This window comes from Saimiri boliviensis, chromosome 18, assembly GCF_048565385.1.
Source record: "Saimiri boliviensis isolate mSaiBol1 chromosome 18, mSaiBol1.pri, whole genome shotgun sequence".
NCBI lineage: Eukaryota > Metazoa > Chordata > Mammalia > Primates > Cebidae > Saimiri > Saimiri boliviensis.
The window spans coordinates 40,788,722-40,806,500 of record NC_133466.1 but is presented as its reverse complement, the minus strand read 5'-3'; the positions used below and the strand labels follow the sequence as shown (position 1 = coordinate 40,806,500).

The 17,779-nt window shown below is 35.0% G+C and overlaps 1 pseudogene; it reads left to right on the top strand.

Moving 5' to 3' along the window:
• The window catches only part of LOC101044068 (bifunctional methylenetetrahydrofolate dehydrogenase/cyclohydrolase, mitochondrial pseudogene), a 94,951-nt pseudogene extending 82,654 nt beyond the window's left edge, over positions 1-12,297 (top strand).
• Positions 12,298-17,779: the final 5,482 nt, after the last annotated feature.

Here is a 17,779-nt window from a genome sequence, read left to right as displayed (position 1 = left end):
GAGTGTGGTGGTGTGTGCCTGTAGTCCCAGCTACTGGGTAGGCTATGGCAGGAGAATTGCTTGAACCTGGGAGGGAGAGGCTGTAGTGAGCTGAGATTGTGCCACTGCGCTCCAGCCTGAGTGACAGAGAAAGACTCCATCTCAAAAAAAGAAAAAAAAAAAAGAAAGAAAAATTTAACTCCAACCTCTGATGGATAACCTAAGTTCTTACTAGAATAAAACCAACAATTCCAATTAGTTTTCTTCACTGGATTCAATATCTCTAGCTAGCAACAAATTTATACATCTTCAACTAATTTAATCAGTCATTGTTAAATATGAATTATTAATAAATATGCGACTCTTATTTGCTCCTCACAATAAAATGATGTTGACTTTCTGGATTTTCTTAATCAAATAGTTTTGTCAGCTTCATTTTATTGGTGGAAAAACTACTTGAACAGATTGTACATAAAATTAAGAGTCTTATGGAAATAAATTATATTTTTATTGCATAATTCAATACAATAACAAAAGATGAGAAAAAGTTGTAACATGATAATATATCTTGTAGTATTCCTTTAATTTTATTCTAGACTTACATTTTGGAATTAATGGTTTTCAACTGAACTGTGCTTATTCTCTTAAATTTTATTTTTACACATTGAAATTTTTTTTATTGCATTTTAGGTTTGGGGCTACATGTGAAGAACATGCAAGATTGTTGCATAGGTACACACATGGCAGTGTGATTTGCTGCCTTCCTCCCCATCACCTATATCTGGCATTTCTCCCCCTATGCTATCTCTCCCCAACTCCCCACCCTCTGCTGTCCCTCCCCTATTTCCCCCTAAGAGACCCCAGTGTGTTGCTCCCTTACCTGTGTCCATGTGTTCTCACTGTTCAACACCCACCTATAAGTGAGAACATGTAGTGTTTGATTTTCTGTTTTTGTGTCAAATTTGCTGAGAATGATGGTTTCCAGGTTCATCTATGTCCCTGCAAAGGACATGAACTCATCGTTTTTGATGGCTGCATAATATTCCGTGGTGTATATGTGCCACATTTTCCCTGTCCAGTCAATCATCAATGGGCATTTGGGTTGATTCAAGGTGTTTGCTATTGTAAACAGTGCTGCAATGAACATTCATGTGCATGTGTCCTAATAGTAGAACGATTTATAATCCTTTAGATATACGCCCAGTAATGGGATTGCTGGGTCAAGTGGAATTTCTATTTCTAGGTACTTGAGGAATCACCACACTGTCTTCCACAATGGTTGAACTAATTTATGCTTCCACCAACAATGTAAAAGTGTTCCTATTTCTCCACATCCTCTCCAGCATCTGTTGTCTCCAGATATTTTAATGATTGCCATTCCAACTGGTGTGAGATGGTATCTCAATGTAGTTTTGATTTACATTTCTCTAATGACCAGTGATGAGTATTTTTTTTCACATGTTTGTTGGCCTCATGTATGTCTCCTTTTGGAAAATGTCTGTTCATATCCTTTGCCCACTTTTGAATGGGCTTATTTGTTTTCTCCTTGTAAATCTGTTTTAGTTCTTTGTAGATTCTAGATATCAGCCCTTTGTCAGATAGGTAGACTGCAAATTTTTTTTTCCCATTCTGTTGGTTCCTGGTTCACTCTAATGAATGTTTCTTTTGCTGTACCGAAGCTGTGGAGTTTGATTAGGTCCCATTTGTCTATTTTGAATTTTCTTGCCAATGCTTTTGGTATTTTAGTCATGAAGTCCTTGCCTATGCCTATGTCCTGGATGGTTTTGCCTAGGTTTTCTTCTAGGATTTTTATAGTGTTAGGTCTAATGTTTAAGTCTTTAATAAATCGGGAGTTAATTTTATTGTAAGGTGTCAGGAAGGGGTTCAGTTTCTGTTTTCTGCACACTGCTAGCCAGTTTTCCAACATGATTTATTAAACAGGGAATCCTTTCTCCATTACTTGTTTTTGTCAGGTTTTTCAAAGATCAGATGGTTGCAGATGTGTGGCATTGTGTCCCAGGCCTCTGTTCTGTACCATTGGTCTACATCTCAGTTTTGCTACCAGTACCATGCTGTCTTGATTACTGTAGCCTTGCAGTATAGTTTGAAGTTGGGTAGCGTGATGCCTCCATTTTTGTTCTTTTTGCTTGGGATTATCTTCGCTATGTGGGCTCTCTTCTGGTTCCATACTAAGTTTAAGGTGACCAGTTCTACCAATCAAGCTACCAATGACCAGTTCTGTGAAGAAGGTGATTGGTAGCTTGATGAGGGTAGGATTGAATCTATAAATTACTTTGGGCCATATGGACATTTTCACCATATTGATTCTTCCTAACCATGACCATGGAATGTTTCTCCATTTGTTTGTGTCCTCTTTTATTTCCTTGAGCAGTGGTGTGTAGTTCTCCTTGAAGATGTCCTTTACATGCTTTGTTAATTATATTCCTAGGTATTTTTTTCTCTTTGTAGCAATTGTGAATGGGAGTTCAATCATGATTTGTCTCTATTAGTCTGTTTTTGGTGTATAGAAATGCTTGTGATTTCTGCACATTGAGTTTTTATCCTGAAACTCTGCAGACATTGCTTATCAGTTTAAGGACATTTGGGGCTGAGATGATAGGGTCTTCTAGATATATAATCATGTCATCTGCCAGTAGAGACAATTTGACTCCCTTTTTTCCTAATTGAATACCCTTTATTTGTTTTTTCTTGCCTAATTGCTCTGGCTAGAATTTCCAATACTGTATTGAATAGGAGTGGCGAGAGAGGGAGTCCTTGTCTAGTGCTGGATTTCAAAGGGAATGCTTCCAGTTTTTGCCCATTCAGTATGATATTGGTTGTAAGTTTGTCATAAATAGCTTTTATTATTTTGAGATATGTTCCTTGAATACCTAGTTTATTGATAGTTTTTAGCATAATGGGCTGTTGAATTTCGTCAAAGGCTTTCTCTGCACCTATTGAGATAATCATGTGGTTTATGTCTTTGGTTCTGTTTATGTGGTGGGTTATGTTTAGCTATGTTGAACCAGCCTTGCATCCCAGGAATGAAGCCTACTTGATTATGATGGATAAGCTTTTTGATGTGCTGTTGCAATAGGTTTGCCAGTATTTTATTGACGATCTTTGTATCTATGTTCATCATGGATACTGGCCTGAAGTTTTCTTTTTTTGTTGAGTCTCTACTGGGTTTTGGCATCAGGATTATGTTGGTATCATAAAATGATTTGGGAAGGATTCCCTCTTTATGGATTGTTTGAAATAGTTTCAGAAGAAATGGTACCAGCTCCTCTTTGTAAGTCTGGTAGAATTCAGCTGTGAACCTGTCTGGATCTGGAATTTTTTTTGGTTGGTAGGCTATTAATTGCTGCCTCAACTTGAGCCCTTGTTATTGGTCTGTTCAAGGTTTCAACTTCTTCCTGGTTTAGGCTTGGGAGGGTACAAGTGTCAAGGAATTTATCAATTTCTTCCAGGTTTAGTGGTTTATGTGCATAGGGTTGTACAATCTCTGATTGTAGTTTGTATTTCTGTGGAATCAGTGGTGATATCCCCTTTATTGTTTTTTATTGCATCTATTTGATTCTTCTCCCTTTTATCTTTTATTAATCTGTCTAGTGGGCTGTCTATTTTGTTGATCTTTTCAAAAAATTAGCTCTTGGATTTATTGATTTCTTAAAGGATTTTTTTTCTCTATCTCCTTCAATTATGTTCTGATGTCAGTTATGTCCTGTCTTCTGCTAGCTTTTGAGTTTTTTGTTTTTTTTTTTAATCTTTCTCCTCTAGCTCTTTCAATTTTGATGATAGGGTGTCAATTTTAGATCTTTCCTCTCTTCTCTGGTGGGCATCTATTGCTATAAATTTTCCTCTAGACATTGCTTTAAATGTGTCCCAGAGATTCTGGTACATTGTGTCTATGTTCTCATTGATTTCAAAGAACATCTTTATTTCTGCCTTCATTTCATTGTTTATTCAGCCAACATTCAAGATCCAGTTGTTCAGTTTCCATGAAGCTGTGCAGTTCTGAGTTAGTTTCTGAATTCTGAGTTCTAACTTGATTGCACTGTGGTCTGAGAGACTGTTTGTTATGATTTCCATTCTTGTCCATTCTTGTACATTTGCTGAAGAGTGATGTACTTCTAATTATGTGGTCAGTTTTGGAGTATGTGCCATGTGGTGCTGAGAAGAATGTATGTTCTGTGGATTTGAAGTGGAGATTTCTGTAGATGTCTATTAAGTCTGCTTGGTCCAGATCTGAGTTCAAGTCCTGGATATTCTTGTTAATTTTCTGTCTTGTTGATCTGCCTAATATTAACAGTGGAGTGTTAACATCTCCCATTATTATTGGGTGGGCGTCTAAGTCTCTTTGTAGGTCATAAAGAACTTGCTTTATGTATCTGGGTGCTCCTGTATTGGGTGTGTATATACTTCCTATTGCATTGATCCTTTTACCATTATGTAACTCCCTTCTTCATCTCTTTGATCTTTGTTGGTTTAACGTCTATTTTATCAGAGACTAGGATTGCAACTTATTTTTTTTTTCTTTTTCTCTCGATTTGCTTAATAAATCTTCCTCCATCCCTTTATTTTGAGCCTATGTATGTCCTTGCACGTGAGATAGGTTTCCTGAATACAGCACACAGATGGGTTTTGACCTTTTATCCAATTTGCCAGTCTTTGTCTTTTGATTGGGGCATTTAGCCCATTTACATTTAAGGTTAATATAGTTATGTGTGAATTTGATCCTGCCATTTTGACGCTAGCTGGATGTTTTGCCCATTAGTTGATATATATTTTTCATTGTATTGGTGCTTTTTATCATTTGGTACATTTTTGGAGTGGCTGGTTGAAAGTTCTTTTCTTTAAGGTTGTTGAAAATTGGTCCTCACTCTCTTTAGGCTTGTAGGCTTTCTATGGAGAGATCCACTATGAGTCTGATGGGCTTCCCTTTGTGAATAACCCAACTTTTCTGTCTCGCTGCCCTTAGCATTTTATCCTTCATATCAACCCTGGTGAATCTGACCATTATGTGCCTTGGGGTTGTTCTTCTTGAGGAATACCTTTGTGGTGTTCTCTGTATTTCCTGGACTTGAATGTTGGCCGGCCTTGCTAGGTTGGGGAAGTTCTCCTGGATAACATCCTGAAGAGTGTTTCCAGCTTGGATTCATTCTCTCCGTCACATTCAGGTACACCTAGCAAATGTAGATTAGGTCTTTTCACATAATTCCATATTTTTTGGAGGCTTTCTTCATTTCTTTTTGCTCTTTTTTCTCTATTCTTGCCTTTTGTTTATTTCATTGAGTTGATCTTCAATCTCTGATATCCTTTCTTCTGCTTGGTCGATTTGGTTGTTGTAAGTTATGTATGCTTTGCATAGTTCTTGTGCTGTGTTTTTCAGCTCCATCAAGTTGTTTATATTCTTCTGTAAGCTATTTATTCTAGTTGGCATCTCATCTAACCTTTTTTCTAGATCTTAGTTTCTTTGCATTGGCTTAGCACATGTTCTTTTAGCTCCGAGAAGCTTGTTAGTACCCACTTTCTGAAGCCTGTTTCTCTCAATTCATCAGATTCATTGTCCATCCATGTTTGACACCTAGCAGGTAAGGAGTTGTGATCCCTTGGAGGAGGAGTGACGTTCTGGTTTTCGGTATTTTCATCCTTTCTGTGCTGATTTCTTCCCATCTTAATGGCTTTATCTACCTGTGGAATTTGTGGTTGGTGACTTTTGGATGGGTCTCTGAGTGGACATCTTTTTTGTTGATATTGAAGAGATTGCCTTCTGGTCTTAGTTTTCCTTCTAACAGTCAAGCCCCTCTGCTGCAGGACCGCTGGAGGTCCACTCCAGACCTCGCTTGCTTAGGGATCACCTGTGGGGGCTGCAGAACAGCAAGCATTGCCACGTAATCTACCTACAGAGTGATATATTACCTATTGTAATCTGTAGGAAAGTGATACAAAATATACAACATCTTCAAATTGTGCAACACAATTGTTTTGCTAATAAGGGCCACTTCATTGTTTCAAAGCACACAGTTTTGGGATTTAAACACACAGGAAAGTCAGCTTGCCAATTAAATTTGATTTTGTTTAAATTCATGGTTATGATTAATCTATTAGCCATCACTCATGCAAAGCAGCAGTCAATGAATACAAAGCAGAAAAATTATGTCAGATACATTAATTTCTAAATTCCATGAAGTTTTTTAAATGCTACAATTATTTTCTCAAAAAAACTTTGACATGTTGACAAATTTGTGGAATGATCTCTATTTCTCTTGCAAACAAAATGCATTTTACTCCAATAATTGATCATTTCACTTTAAATGATGATCAATTCTGGTTGAATAAATGCAGTTATTTGACATCTGTCAACACGAATATTTTTCTTCCAATTTTATCTTTTACATCTTCTACTCCAACTATGGACATTTTAGTATTCTAAAAAAAAAAATCTCATTAATGTAAGTTTAGTCACTATATATAATTTGGTAGATATTCTTCTAATGGTCTTTAAATTCATTGTCCCTTTTAGGCAATTCATTTCTAGTAAGTTGATACTAACAACATATTTCAAATATATGTACTAAGATACTTTGTGGAATTAATTTATTTACATACACTTACTAAGTAGTGAAGCCTCACCAATTTTTAAATTGCACAGCTATACTATGTATATTAAACTAAGGCTCTTCATTTTCTTTGTTTTGATCAGATGTATATTATTATTTTAAGTAGCATACATGCTTTTTATTTAGAAATAATGCTTTTTTTCTCACCAATATTTTGTTGGAAGTAACTAGACTGAACAAATTGTGCAACACAATTAAGATTCTTCTGTAGGTTTTTAGTTTTACTGCTTCTTATCTTTATCAGAAAAATGGAAGACTTACGCATTCTTTCTTTCATTTACGCAACTAAATAGCTTAGTACGTGTTCTTATTTTCACATTTTGTCTCATTCTTTTCTACTGTATCTGGGTTGCTTGTTTATCTAGTGCCATCCTTGACTTTCAAAATTCATCTCTTTTATACCATTGCAGACTTTGAAAATACCACATTCTTGTTAACACCTATCCAAAGTTCGTGAGACATAGAAAAATTAAGCTCTCTTTTAAAAAGTTTGTTTTAGGCAATAGTATGAGATGCTGCAGGCGTGCTGGACTTTCATGTTCATTTGGATATTTTTATATCCAAGGCCTTTCAGGATCTCTTACATAGAGAACTTAGCACTACTGCAAAGTCATGTATATCAAATTTTCTGGGAAATTAAAAAAATATATTTTATAAAGAAAAGACTGAAACTCCAGGAATGGAAAGGAGTGTAGACTGAGATAATGGCTGTAGGGTGGCTGTGTTGTAAATGCAAAATTACCCCCAATACATAGCATACAAGATCTTTAGTTGAATGGATACTTTTTATAAATATAACATAGAGTGAATTTTCCCCTAAAGAGTGCAGTATATTTCCCAAACATAGCCTCATCAGGTAATCATTGAGTAAATCGAAGTGAAAATATACAAACTAGATGAAGTTGAAGGCTACTTGTTCAAGTATTTACTAAGAGAGGACTTTGCTTATTGCAAGTATCCAAACTACTTGGCTTTTATTACTTTAAACAAGTAAATTTTATGAATTAATTTTATCACAAAGTTAAGCAAGTGGAACACTTTTCTCAGCCTCTCTGTTATCAGTCTACTATTTAAAAATCTACAAGTACAGAGAAGCCATTTAATGGGAAGACACCTAATTGTTCTGTTAAAATCCTCTGTTTGTGTCTTAAAATTTGAACTAATATTTAGTATTGAGGACATGTAGTTTGTATAAAATAATTAAGATGTTCATATATTGTTTGTATTGAAATACGAAGTTTCTAAATATTTCAGGTTTGTATTGAAATACAAAGTTTCTCAATATTTCAGATGATTTCAAAAATTATCAGGGAACTGTTTTACATTTTAAGCCTTTGTTAGTGACTTGTTCTCTAGGAGAGCTCTTAAGCTTTTAATAATATAATTGTCATTCTATTAAGGTGATTTCCTAGAAAGAACCACCTGGCTTTAGCAACTACGTTTGTATTTTCTAGATACTAACTCTCAATACTCACAGTTAGTTTTGTACATACTGTAAAATATTACGTTTTAGAAATAAATGAATGTGATCTCTTCAGCCAGTGTAATGGCTGTCACCTTCCATGACTCACATACTTAGCTTTGGATTTACTTTTCAAATCAATTCCAAATCCAAGCTTTGACTGGATTTTACAAAATAATAAACCCATCTTAAGGTGCATAGGTCTCCAAAGAATTGTAATGTGCTTTGTGCCAATGGATTTATAGAATCTATACTAATATGGCTGGCCACAGTGGCTCGCGTCTGTAATCCCAGCACTTTGGGAGGCCGAGGCAGGCAGATCATGAGGTCAAGAGATAGAGACCATCCTGGCCAACATGGTGAAACCCTGTCTCTACTAAAAATACAAAAATTAGCTGGGCGTGGTGGCGTGCGCCTGTAATCCCAGCTACTCAGGAGGCTGAGGCAGGAGAATTGCTTGAACTTGGGAGGCAGAGGATGCAGTAAGCCGAGATTGCACCACTGCACTCCAGCCTGGTGCCTGGAGACAGAGAAAGAAAAAAAGAAAGAAAGAAAGAAAAAAGAAAGAAAGAAAGAAAGAAAGAAAGAAAGAGAGAGAGAAAGAGAGAGAAAGAAAGAAAAAGAGAGAAATAGAGAAAGAGAGAAAGAAAGAAAATGTCATTGTATTGTTTCAGTTTAAATGAATCTTTTCAATACAATGATTTAATATTGTAATGTGCTTATTTGAACATTTAACACGGAGAGCAGATTAGAGTGATACCTATGTAAATGCTCAGATTTTGATAATGTAACTGTAAGTACTAATTGTTTTAAAGTTTTTCTTGTACTTATTATTTTACTTCCAATTAAATTAATTTTTACATTGAAGTAAAAATGTATGATCATATTTATAAATTTAAAACAAACCTTACTTATGATAGAGAACTGAGTGTGTACACAAAGGCTAGTACAGATTGAGCATCCCTAATCTAAAAATGTGAAATCTGAAATTGTCCAAAATCTAAAGTTTTTGAGTGCCAACATAAGACCACAAGTGGACAATTCCACACCTGACATGTTTATTCACTGTATTAATGGCATGTCATATTTCTGACTGTTAAGTACTTATGTCTGACTAAGTATAAGAAAATAATTGCTTATTTATAGCGTAAAAATTCAGTCAAGAAAGATGGAAATGTCAAATAACCACAGGTGATTCACATTGGTGGCTGAGATAGACACCTTTGCTTTCCGATATTTTAATGTATGCAACTTTGTTTCATGTACAAAATTATTTTAAAATACTGTATAAAATTATATTCAGGCTATTTGTATAAGGTGTATATAAAACAAATTTTGCATTTAGATTTGGATCCCATCCCCAAGACAATTCATTATGTATGTATATGCAAACATTTCAAAATCTGTAAACATCTGAAATCCAAAACACCTCTGGTCCCAAGCATTTTAGATAAGAGATATTTATACTATACTGCAATCAGAGCAGTAAACAAATAAATAATAAGAGAGAGAAACTAAAAGTATTGGCAAATGTTATCACAATTGGGAATTGCAAATTTTTGCCAAGGTAAAACAAAACAAAACAAAAAGCATTTTGTTTGGTATGTTAAAAACTTAAGTGAAAAAAGAAATGTAATATTGAGAGACTTGTAATAAAACCATAATAAAGTAGATGAGGAATTTCCTACCAACAGTCAAAAAAAAAAAATAGATAAAATTAGTTGCTTGAATTCAGGACCAACTATCCCAAGAAATTTGTTAAATTACTTTTTAACAGAACTGGAATTTGTAACTTTAACCAACTATAGGACAGGGTGAATTATTGTATAAAGTAGAAAATCACGTTTAAGTGAAGTTAAATAATTTATTTGGTTAAATAAGTTATTATTTCAGGTATGAAAAACTTTTTAAAAACTTATCAGGAAAAGACCAGAAAAGAATATTTTACAAAGTGAAAGATCTCAATAAGCTATCAAACAATTGTCTATAGTGTACAAGATCTTTCTAATATCAAAAATCAATTGATTCAAATATTGAAATAATATAAGTATTTTTTCTTTAGCCTGAACTGAAACATGAGATAAAAGCTACTCTTCAATTAATACATTGGTTATGTTTTATTTCCATTTTTTCAAGGAAATGCTGTCAATTTGTGGCTTTAATTATTTAACTTTTGTCATAAACTATATGTCATTAACATATGTCAAAGAAGAGAATCTGCTAGATATAAAAGTGTTATTTTCCATCACAATGGGTGGTGCCTTAGCTGCAACTGGACAAAATTTTGGATTAATTGGAATTCTAGAACAGACTGCATTCTTCTTCACATTGTGTTCTACAATTAGAAACACATTGAAAATATTTGTACACCATTTTCTGAAGCAAACTTACTGAAAAGCTTCATGGATATTTAGTTGTTAAAATCCTTTAATATGTACATGCAAATGTATAAATCATTACCAGATTATGCAAATCTTGAAAAAAAGACAAGAAGGCAGTCAATTAACATTTTTTTTTTGTTTTGTTTTTTGTTTTTATGAGAAAGACTCTCACTCTGTCATCCAGGCTGGAGTGCAGTGGGGCAATCTCACCTCCTGCAAACTCCAGCTCCCAGTTCAAGTGATTCGCCTGCCTCAGCCACCCTACTAGCTAGGATTACAGGCATGCACCTGGCTGATTTTTGTGTTTTTGGTAGAGATGGGGTTTCACCATGTTGGCCAGGCTGGTCTGGAACTCCTGGCCTCAAATGATTTGCCCTTCTCGGCCTCTCAAAGTGCTGGGATTACAGGCCTGAGCCACTGTGCCCAGCCAATTAACTTAATGATAATGTGTTCTCTACAAATGGTTATTGTTTGAATGGCAAAAAGTGTTTCACACAGACTTTCTTTACTGTAATTTCCAATTAAATATTTTCTTGAAATAAGAGAAATGCATGCCAATAATTGATAGTTAAGCCTGCCCCGAAATTCAAGTGATTTATGCTTTCTCACCAATATCTCAATATATATTAACTAATATGAAGCTAAATTTAGTATGTTTCTGTACTGAAATATATGCAGAAATTGAAATTTTTCATAATACAAATCTATAATAACGTATTTCTCTAACAGGATAAATATGCAGAATGTGTTTATTGTAATGGACAGTGTCATGTAAATTGGCTACAAAACTACATTTTTTCTAAGAAAATTTTGAGCAATGCCTTGCTGATACCAATAAACAAAGTTGATTTTAGTTTATCAAATGCTTATTTAAGTGTAATGTTAATACTACTGAGTTGACGCAGTTAGCAGATTGATTTAATTTGGGAAGTGGTATTTTGGAACTGCGACACCGTTGCTTCAAAGCTGAATTTCCTCTCTCCTCTACGGCTGTGCTTTCCCTCTGGTCTTCGCTGGCCGGCCACCTGTTCTGGCCCCCGCAGAGCTGCCGCCTGCATTCTCACCCCTTCCACCATTTGGCGGTTTGGAATCAACAGTGTGACAATTGTGAAACCAGCTTCAATTTCAGAGGAAGAGTTGTTGAATGTAATCAATAAACTAAGTAATGATGGTAATGTAGATGACCTCCTTGTTCAGTTGCCTCTTCCAGAGCACACTGATGAAAGAAAGATCTGCAATGCTTTTTCTCCAGACAAGGATGTTGATGGCTTTCCTGTAATGAGTGTAGGGCGAACGTGTTTGGACCAGGATTCCACGTAACCAGCTACCCCATGGGACGTGTGGGAAATAAGCCAACTGACATTCCAACTCTAGGGAAGAATGTGGTTGTGGCTGGAATGTCAAAAATTGCTGGGATGTCCATTGCAATGTGACTGCATATAGATGGGGTGCATGAACGTCCCAGAGATGATGCCACTGTCATAATAGCTCATGGATATACTCCCAAAGAACATTTGAAGAAACATACCATTTTTGCAGTTACTGTAATAGCTGCTGCAGGCATTCCAAATCTGATCACAACAGATCAGTCCTCAAGGAAAGAGCAGCAGTCATTGATGTGGGAAGACACAGAGTTGAAGCTCCTGTAACTGCTAAACCCAAGTTGGTTGTAGACATGGATTTTGAAGGAGTCAGACAAAAAGCAGGCTACATCATGCCACTTCCTGGAGGTTTTGGCCCCACGCCAGTGGTGATGCTTCTGAGGAGTACCATCATTACTGCAAAAAAAGTGCTGAGTCTTGAAGAACAGGAAGTGCTGACGTCTAGAGAGCTTGGAGTAGCCACTAATTAACTGCAGTGTCTTCTACGTCACAAAGCAGCACTCCAAGACAGTTCAAGAAGCAAAGCAGGCCAACAGAAAGACTTTTTTTTTTTTTAAATTTATCCTAGTGAAATGGTTTAAAGTGATGCCTTATATTTATTGAAAACTCAAATTGGGGGGTGTTTGTGCACATATCTCTGCAGTACTTCACCAGGGAGCATTGCAGTATGCACGATCATGTAGCCAAGAGCAGCCATTAACCCAGTGATGAACAAGGGAGACATTTGTCATACTGAGATGGATACTTAACTTTGTCAAGCCACCTCGGTTCGATGTTTGCCGTCACTAGGACTGCATGTCCCAAATGCCATTCCAATGAGAGTTGATACTCATTTTTGGTACCAAAGCTTTTGTGTTCAACTGATCAAAGCAAAGGAAAAATGTTGCTAGAAAAAATTAGGAAAAAGTTGACAAAGGAAAAAAAAATGGTAGTAATTGAGTAAAAAACAAAATCCTCTAATTTATATGTACATTGATTAGCAACCAGATTTATCTAAGTAGAACTGAATTGACTAGGAAAGAAGAACAAGTACATGTTAATAATGTTCCTAAGCTGTCTTTTTGAGGCTTACTCAGTCATTGGGAAAATGTTTAGGATTGTTCTTTGCTATTAGTCCTCATTTTACGTATGTTACCCTTCAGTAATTTTCCCCATTTTAGATTTCTAGGATTAAAAGTCTGACTTTATAAATTGGTCATGTGAATTGTCCTATTTGGCTTTTGCTATATACTTTAACTTCATTGTTTAATTTTTATACTGGTTAGGGAATATCTGTATAGTTTATTTGATAGATGTTAAAACCTATTTTTGAAAAACAAACTTAGCTTGATCATTATTTGGGCAACTTGGATAAATATGCAACTCACGTTGGCACCAAAGAATTGTCTGCATCTGCCTGCTTTTCTGAGATGTACGCTGTTGATATTTTCATATTTTTAAGAGTTTGAGTAAATATTACATTTAATCACACCCTTTGAATGTTATCTTTTCCTTTTAATAAAACAAACAAGAAACCCAAAGTTAAATTTCCTTTTAAAACAGGAAGTCATTTTGTCCATGTGGATACAAATATTAAAGCAAAATTATTTCCTTCATATTGATTTATTTATGATAAAATTTTAAGTATGTTTGCAACAAGTGGTGTGTATGAAATTACTTTCTCAAATGTAAATTTATAAAATCTAAATACACATACGATGTTTTCGATGAAAATTTAGTATCTGAATTAAAATAAGCTGTACATATAAAATGTAGATTTCAAATAAATTTTATTTTAAACATCATCTTACATTTGATGTCGAGATAAAAATATAACATATTAGGACAAACACAAAATACCTTTAAAGTTAAATTTTTAAAATTACATTTATGGCTCAGGTTACACTTCTATTGGAAAATGCTCTGTTCAAGCATGATTATCAGGGTGAGATCAATGCCTATATAAATTATTCCAATAATTTTCTTAGACTTTTTAACTCGAACATGATTCTCAGGAAACTAGAAATCCAGAAATATGCTGTGACACAGGGTTCGGTTTTTATTTTTTAATTAGTTGGCTCCATTATCATGTGTATGTGAAGACTATATAAAATTTAATTTAAAAACTTCTAAAAATCTACAAGAATAAAAAAGATGAAATTGTTTAGCTTAGTCAAAAGAAAGGCAAATGATGAGTTATGCTCATTTACTCATCTTTCTCACATTTTAATGAAGAAGATTGGTTATCAGTTACCATAAACATATTTATAAGCCAAGAACAGAAGATGTAATCTTTGGTACAGTAATCTTTGCTTTTTTTTTCTTTTTGAAGAACTTAACAAGTACCATGGATTATAGGCTAATTACTGAAAGCATTCATTGGTAAATTTTAGTTAAGATTTCATTCAAATAGTAAATACATAAGTATATTTTCTCTTTGTTGTTTTATTTGAAGAACGTTTTACTAATTCTCTTGAAATTATGTGTTTTCTAAATAAAATTTCTTCATAACAATTTATGTTTTAATTTTTATTCTGTTATTTTTAATGTTTACTAGATGGAAACATGCCAAAAAAATAAAAAATAAAAATAAAATTCTCACAGTTTACTATATGTGAGAAGAAATAGGGAATTAAGGCTGAAGAAAAAAAAGCAATAAACTTTTACCTATGTAAGAATAGTGAATCAGGTAGCTCACTTATTTGCTATTTCTACAAGAAATCTTAATAGAAAATGTTATTGCCTAAATGAAATTCACCAAGCCTTGATAGAATCATTCATTCTAACTTTTAGTATATCTAGGAGTCATTATTATTCCCACCATGGTCCCCATAACACATAAATTCCTTTTAGGGAATATAGATGCTCTTTAAAAACAGTCTGATTGTTTCTCTTTGTTAATCTATGAGTCATATGTCAAATAATTATTTTTTTAAAGTAACATATAAAATAAGTTTTATGACAGTATATTTTTATATTGAAGCAAAATAAAAACTAAATAAAATTTAAAAGTCTAAACCTGGGATACAACAAATTATACTTAGATCTAATTTTTTTAAAGAGCAGAATATTAATTTGACATAAAAAAATTAACATTAAGCTTGGTAAAGCCTGAGGCATTGCTGAAAAGTGTTTTCACATTTCAGTTTAGATTAACACCTTCAAAGTGAGAATATATTTAAGTTTTCTTCCTTTGTTAAAATTTTTGTAAAGAAAAAAACGTAAGATTTTTATAATACATTTTTGTAAAGAAAAGAACATAAGATTTTTATAACCTTCTAAAACTTTGCTCATCAAAAACATTAAACTGTATGTTTTCATCTGTGGTGATATTTTTAAATGACTGAAAAGGAATGTTTTGACTTCAAAAGCCATATAACTCTTTGGCAGTATTACTGAATGTGAGAGGCTATTTCAAAGAATCTAAAGGAAACACAATATTAAAAACCCAAAATTTAGTTATTTGTTATACCTTTTTCAGGATAGTTTTAGCAGTGATAATCTGGAGTTATTTTATTTTTTTATTTTTTTTTTTTACTACATGTACTTTATTTTATTCTGTTTATAAAAATAATTTAACATTTTTTGTAATCAGAAGGAAATAGGCTACGATCAATTTTAGTTACACATTAATGCCAATGTTTACTAACGTAAGAAGAGCTTTTGAAAATAGGTTTATCAACGGAGGTACAGGGAAATATATATTCTCACTCTTTCACCCACAAGGTTTGTTCACATGCATGAACATGTAACATATCACTTTGTAATATGAAAACCTGTAGGCTGAACATAATAATTTGACAAATATAGAATCTCAGCAACATAGAAGTGGGAATACAAGAGACTTAGAAACATACATATCCCATCCCTTAAGCTAAACTAAGAGTCAGAATTATGCTCCAAAAAGTTAAATGAATAGCACAAGTCACAGAATTCAAAACTTGTAGAAAGATCTAAAAATTCTAAACTTTAGGAAAACAAGTGAATTATTGGGTAGACACCCATGTTTGTAAAGAACTAGAATTTCAGGTAGGGAATTAACAGGGTTTTAGGGACACAGCCTAATTCTGCAGATTGTATTAATTAAGGAAGATTGCAATCAAATCCAATCAAAGATTATATAAGCATCTCACCAAAATGTAACTGGAGTGCAAATTAAATGTATTCAGGCATAAATACAAACTTATATTACAAACTTATGTAAATATATACTGATATAGTTTGTGTCCTCACCCAAATCTCATCTTGTTGCTCCTATAATCTCGATGTGTTGGGGAAGGGACCTGGTGGGATATAACTGATGCATTGGAGTGGGTCTTTCCCATGCTGTTCTTGTGATAATGAATAAGTCTCATGAGATCTGATGGTTTTAAATTTGGAGTTTCCCTACACAAGCTCTTTCTCTTTTTGCCTGTTGCCATCCATGTAAGATGTGACTTGCTCCTCCCTACCTTCCACCATGATTTTGAGACCTCTGTAGCCATGTGGAACTGCAAGTCCATTAAGCCTCTTTCTTTTATAAATTTCCCACTCTCAAGTTTATCTTTATCAGCGTGTGAAAATGGACTCATATAGTAAATTGGTTCCAGTAGAGTTGGGTGCTGCTGAAAAGATACCTGCAAATGTGGAAGTGATGTTGGAAATGGATAACAGGCAGAGGTTGAAAGGGGTTGGAGGGCACAGAAGGAGACAGGAAAATATGGGCAATTTAGGACTTCCCTAGAGACTTGTTGAATGGCTTTGACTAATAATGATATGGACAATGAAATCCAGGCTGAGGTTGTCTCAGATGGGGATGAGGAATTTGTTGGAACTGGAGAAAAAGTTATTCTTGCTATGCATTAGCAAAGAGACTGGCATCATTTTACCTCTGCCCAGGAAATCTGTGGAACTTCGAACTTGAGAGAGATGATTTAGGTTATCTGGCAGAATAAATCTCTAAATGGCAAAGCATTCAAAATATGTCTTGGGTACTCTTAAAGCCATTCCATTTTATAAGGGAAGCAGAGCATAAAAGTTCAGAAAATTTGCAGCCTGACAATGCAAAAGAAAATAAAATCACATTTTCTGAGGAGAAATTCTTTTTTAGTTGTGTCTCCAGGTTTTGGTATCAGGATGATGTTGGTCTCTCTTTTGTATTGTTTGGAATAGTTTCAAGCTAGCTGCAGAAATTTGCCTAAATAATGAGGAGCTGAAATTTAATCCCTAAGATAATGGAGAAAATGTCTCCAGGGCATGTCAGAGATCGTCACTGCAGTCCTTCCCATAACAGGCCCAGAAGCCTAGGAGGAAAAAATAAATTCATGGGGTGAGTCCAGGGTGCCTCAGCTGTGTGCAGTCTAGAGACTTGGGACCCTGTGTCCCAATCATTTCAGCAATGACTTAAAGGGGCCAATTGGCAGCTTAGGATGTTTCTTCAAAGGGTGGAAGTCCCACGCTTTGGCATCTTACATGGTGTTGAGTCTGTGGGTGCACAGAAGTCAAGAATTGAGGTTTGGGAATCTCCACCTACATTTCAGAAGGTGTATGGAAATGCCTGGATATGCAGTCAGAAGTTTGCTACAAAGGCAGGGCCCTCATGGTGAACCCCTGCCAGGACAGTGTGCAAGGGAAATATGGGGTCAGAGCCCCCAGACAGGGGCCCTGCTGGGGCACCACCTGGTGGAGCTGTGAGAAGAGAGGCACCACCCTTCAGAACTCAGAATGATAGATCCACTGACAGCTTGCACTATGCATCTGGAAAAGCCACAGACACTTAATGCCAGCCCATGAAGGCAGCCAGGAGGGTGGCTGAACCTCGCAAAACCACAGGGGCAGAGCTGCCCAAGACCCTGGGGACCCGCCTTTTGCATTAGCATGACCTGAATGTAAGATATGGATTGAAAGGAGATCCTTTTGGAGATTTAAGATTTGACTGTGCCACTGGATTTCAGACTTGCATGGGGGCTGTAGCCCCTTTGTTTGGGCCATTTT